Consider the following 6,302-nt stretch of genomic DNA (forward strand, 5'->3'; position numbering starts at 1 on the left):
TTCATTTGAAAAGTTATACATGATGCACACATGAAGGGCTAGCCTACTGCATACCAGGACCAGGGATGTGACAACTCGCCCCCACTAAACAAGAATCTCGTCCCGAGATTCAAGCATAGGGTAGAATAAAGGGAAAATGCAAACTAGTATAATCTTCACGATCCAGGTGCACTTCATAAGAGCGTTGACTCAATCACCATCTCTATCATGACGACTTGCTCCGAGAACTCCAATCGACATGACAACGAGAGGAGAAAGAAAACTCTAGAAGGATCGCTCTTCTCAAAGTTCGATCAACTCACGGAATGAGACATAGCAACATCTCTCGAGCTGAGACACGAAGCACACATCTAGAGGAATGGAGTGGAACAGATGACGAGGGTTCACTAGGTAGACAACAATTCCACACTGAAGTAGGATGGTGCATGGTTTCAAAGTAGCGAGGAGTTGAATTGCCACGATACTATAACGAGACATCTTAGAGGTGGTGACTCGTAGATATATCCCCTTAAGTGGCAAAAAGAATTACCTTCGATTCAGAGATCATTGAAACTCTTTATACCAGCTTAAGGCAAATCACAATCGATCATTTGGAGGAGTTCAGTAGAATAATATACTCGGACTAGTATGGATGATGTGGACTACCTTGTTGAAGACAACGCAAGGGATGATTTTGCTTGCACGTGCTCTCCAGAACTTGAGCATTTCCATATTCATCAAGGTTTTACCAACATCCGTGTCAAGGATCCTGGCAACACAACATACCACCATGATGAATAGTGATGGACGATGTAGATGCAAATGAAGATAACACCTTCTCAGATTTCACCTTAGCGAGGCCAAGGAAACAGAATCTGGATGATCAACCGAGAGACATTTAGCACTCCGCTTCTAATGTTCTCCTTGATGTGCTAGTGTATCCCATTCATATGGTTTGATATCTAGCACATCAAGTAAAGGTCAGACTTCGGGAACACAAAAATCCATAAGGAACAACTAGGGAGTAAATCCTACAAAATCCTTATGGGGAGGTGGCCAACTTCTTCAATCAAGATACTACAATAATAGGTCTTCCGGCTGGGTGTGTTGGCCACGACATCCACTTTACCGGTTTTCGAGGGACCGATATTATAGTTCTTGGGAAATGTTCCAACCATCATATCTGCCTGAGATTCAGATCTGGTTGGTGTCAGGATATTCCAGACTCATCGAGTCTAGGAATAAAATGAAAGTTTGCAACACAAATCGACGATATGACGTTGCGAGATTCTCGGGAAATGAACTACGATAGCAAGCTCCAAAACATGAGCTGGTTCTGCTACACATGTGTGAACACGCTGTCCCAGACAAACATGATCACATGGTAGTCTTACAATAAAACACTACCGAGTTCCGGTGGGGAACCATCAACAAGGATATCGAAGTCTTGTGCATGAACTAGTATTCGCACATCAACTCCTTTTCCTTGAACAATTCAATCAGTGGCTTGGTGTGCTAGGGACATATATAGAATGGAGGTAGCGAGCCTATCAAACCATAGCATACTTTGCACAAGCATGACTGACTTGAGATGGTTCCAGAGGAGGCAACATTGACTTTCTTGGATTCATGGCGGCAACTTGCACCAAATGCACATGAATTAGAGGAAGTCACTTCTTTCATCCGAGCATATGCTTCATGCATGAGACATGAAGATAATGCTTATAAAAGTTTCCAACACTAGCTTAAGATTCAACAAAATCATGGAAAAGATAAGGATGTTGTCGATGGGCTCAACAACAACTCATCTAGGATCCCATACAATGGAATTCCACAATCATGTGAACAAGATGATAGCATTGGTCAGACTCAAAGATATAATGGTGTATGCTCAAGGGGTCAACCACGAGTAAGACAGCATTATGAACATCATTGGTTCTGATTTGATTTGAGAATAACCCACACTCAAATCAAAGTTTTGACAAGATAATTGGTCCAACAACTGATCACAGGGACCAATCGATGAAGATAACATCTTTCTTCAACATACATACAAGATATCCCTTAATATGAACTAAGTCGGAGAAGCCTGTATCTTCCAGCTCTCCAAGTTGTTGTTTAGCTTAACCAACTAGCTCAGGGGTATCCAACACGGATTCTTTGAGAAAGGGTGGTTTATAGGAATAAACCAACTTGATCACGAACTCAACATAGCGGTCAGGTGACAACCTGGTGATACTTCCGAGAAGACATTCGGAAAATCACGAACCACCAGTATGTTACTAAGCTCAAGAACAATCTTGCTTTTCAGGGCAAGACGATATGATCAGAGAGCGAGGGATTGACACAATCCTAACTCATTGATAGAAGAGTGCACCGAGGATAAGGACTAGGTAGCACAATCTATCTTAGAATGATGATTCAAAAACCAACCCGCTAAGAATGAAATTATTGGCCATTAACTACCAAGCAACGGAGTTGCTAGGAGTATTGATTTCGCACATCACGGTACACTTGTCGGCATTTCGGTTACAATAACACGGGAACCGAGGAATGAACAATGATGGAGAGAAGTATCACTACGTCAAGAATTCACAAGAGATGGTGCAATTCTCATGACACTCTGGACATAAAGATGGTAACACTCCAAGGTAGAACAGAACAAAAACTGGATTAGTATTTTGATCTGCAGAGTATGACTACTTTGACCAAATCCTAGAAATGCATGAGATACTGGAGTTTGATTCTCCTGGTCATTCCAGAATATAATGGCTTGACGGACCACAAGAGTAATAGGCATCGATAACATGAATGCACAACTAGTCCTGACTATCAATTGATAGACGAGGTCGGAAGACAACTAATGAAAGGGACAACTCAAAGGAACATATATCTTTCTGAGTTGTGGATGCATAGATTAGTATGTCAAGCAAAGCTCAACATGTTTCTTCCGGATAACCTATCCAGAAAGGTTGAACTGGCTGAGTCACAATATAGAATGGAGAACCCATCGAGAGCACTCCTGTTGTGATCTTTTGATCCAACAAACTTCTGCCGTAAGTGGTTCATGGTATTTGGAAGAAGGATATACCACGAACCTCGAGGACTAATGCAAAGGTTACTAATAACCTAAAGGAACTAGCAACACTATCAACATGAAGTAAGTAGGGTGAATCTTGGTTCGAAAACCCAGGAATAGAATACCTACTACTAAGTGGCATCACAAGATGCTTTCGAGAATAATGGCCAGAATCATCACACTAGGACACAAATCATGGCTAGATTACTAGATGATCCCCTAAGACACCTAGGGTCATAATAATATCTCCAACATATATGTCAAGGCAACAGAGTACCTCAACTCACCGATTAGTGTGGTTAATCTGGCCCAAAGGAACATCGAAACGGGAGGAAGGGATTTACAAATGCTTCAGACTATTTAGAAACCTGGGATGACTTGGACAGCATAACGGCTGTAAATGCTCGAAAGATTGGAGACATGCTACAAAAATGGTGGCATAGCCACTCAGAAGCACAATATCAAGGTTTCGAGATCAACAGTTAACATACAGAAGTAGTAGAAACTAAACTGAGGCTTGAATCCAACAATCTTATAAGTCTAAGGATTAGTAACACGTGATCCTGATAGAAAGATGAGAAATCCTAGTTTCCTAACCCTGTAGGAAGGTAAGATGACTCAGATCAGAAGGGCATGAGGTAAAGGAGTAAAAAGAGCCTTACGTTCCATCCCATAATCAATTCCCCTACATATAACTAAAGCATTTCTAGACTCAACTTCGACTAGTTTGGCTTGGTAATCCTATAGGCAGTCAGGCTCTGATACCAAAGCTGTCAGCACCCCGACTCAATGCCACGTCGATCTAGCATGTAACACCTCATATCACTTTGCGGCCTCACGTGCGGTATCCCCACGGGTGTCGCCTTACCTTTGCCCGGCACCGTTTGCGCCTTTTGGCACACGTATATGATAGTGCCGCTAGCATCCATATGACAAAGAACCCGGGCTGACATGGCTAGTCATGAACCCAAAGTGGCACTAACTTATAGGGACAGGCATACATGACCCAACAACGAACGTGTCGGTCATTAGCGAGTGAATCTAGGCTGTAGCACTGGGCTAGCAGGACTCCAGTGAACCGGGCTGTAGCGGGCTAACAGGACTCCGAAATTCATCGCGTGACATTTCCCTGAGGGGACAGACACAAGAACGAATAAGGACACATGCCGGCCAGCCTAAGTGTTCCGGAGTAGTAGCAAGCTACCATGGCTTAGTGGAAACACTAGGAGACATTTCCCGGTAAGAGAGGCTACTAAGGATAAACAACTAGATAGTCAGATCCCACACATACCAAGCATTTCAATAACATACACACAATATGCTCGATATGTGCAAATACAACATGGCATCACAACATGACTATATGATTCAAGTATTTCATTCAATAGGCTCCGAGGAGCGAGATATTACAAACATGGGTCTCATGACCCAACAATTAGAGCATACAAGTCAAAGCACATGCGGAAGCTAAACATGTCTGAGTACATACATCTACAAATGAAAAAGGCTGAGAAGCCTGTCTATCTACCAGATCCTGCCGAGGGCACAAGATTGTAGCTGAGGTAACAAGCTAAATGTCGAAGTCCACGTGAAACTACTAGTGAGACTGGAGTCTCTCTGCAAAACATAAAATAGGCAAACATGAGTACAAATGTACCCAGCAAGACTTACATCAGAACTAACTACATATGCATCATTATCAACAAAGGGGATGGTGTGGTTTAACTGTAGCAAGCTAGCTTTGACTCGGTGGCTATCCTGAACTACGACTACAAGTAACTCTTTTGAGGTGGCGCACACGAGTCCACATATTCACCATATCAATACACCACTATGGATCCGCTCCCGTCTCCCTACGAACGCCATCCATAGCACTCATGCTTATCTTGCGTATTTTAGAGTATCCACTTTCACTTGTCTATGAACTGTACAGGCAACCCAGAAGTCCTTTACCGCGGACACGGCTATTCGAATAGATCATATTAACCCTGCAGGGGTGTACTTCTTCACACACGCTCTCACCACTTACCGCCGTTTAATCGACATGTACTCGACAACCTTCAAGCGGAAGCCTAGCGAGGGTGTCGGCCACGACCTAACTAACCACACAAGTCTCTCATCCAGGTTTATCGCCTATTCGGGTTCCATCCGCAAGGAGATCCGTCTGGGGTGTCACTCACGGCCCCAAACGATGTGTGCAGGGTTCCCAAGCCCACCATCCGGGTGCCACTTGGTACACCGGGCCACTGTGCCTAGTCTGTCCCAAGCCCACCTGTACCGGGTGCCACTTGGTAGACTACTAGCACTACCTACAAACACCAAACACTAGTTGCAACTCCTGGACAGAGATCAAGTTGATTAATAAGCCGAGAGGGGCCGAGTTACCGGAACCCAATGTGTGGTAGTAACTGTTCATGGATCACAAACACAGAACTCAGTTCCTGAGGACGGCTGCAATGAGACAACCCACCATGTACTCCTACATGGCCTCTCACCTCTACCTTTACCAAATCGTGTTCACACACTTAGCTCTCAACAGTAGGACATGTTCACCACATTCCAATTCATCCCCGATGAATCAGACCTGACTCAACTCTAAGTAGTAGCAGGCATGACAAACAAACATGAATGAGTAGGCACATCAGGGCTCAAACAACTCCTACTCATGCTAGTGGGTTTCATCTATTTACTGTGGCACTGACAGGTCATGCAGAGGAAAAGGGGTTCAACTACCGCAGCATGTAACAGTTGAATTGTTGTTGTCCTAATACAGTAAAAGAGAGCAGGAGCGAGAGAGTGGGATTGTATCGGAATGAACAAGGGGGGTTTGCTTGCCTGGCACTTCTGAAGATAATATAGTTCTTCATCAGTGTCATCGAACTCATCGTCGGTACGTCGTCTACTAAGAGGGGGCAAACACCGGCAAACAAGGAAGAACACAATCAATGCAATGCACAATATGATGCATGATCATGACATGGCAATATGCTGTAGTTTGAGCTAATGCAACTAGCAACCAGATTAAATGAAGTTGGTCTGAATCCAAGATTCAAATTCAAACTCCATATGTGGATATTAAAATGCCATTTATATGATTTGTGCTAATCAGCAGCTATAAGTTGTTCTAACATGCATGAAAATGGTACAGATGGATAGATTGGATTTTTCTGATCATTTTTCATATATAAATTATTTCATTCTGAGCTACGGTTGATTTTATATGATTTTTAGAAGTTTTGGGCAT

This window comes from Triticum aestivum, chromosome 6B (assembly GCF_018294505.1).
Source record: "Triticum aestivum cultivar Chinese Spring chromosome 6B, IWGSC CS RefSeq v2.1, whole genome shotgun sequence".
In the NCBI taxonomy this organism is placed as follows: Eukaryota; Viridiplantae; Streptophyta; class Magnoliopsida; order Poales; family Poaceae; genus Triticum; species Triticum aestivum.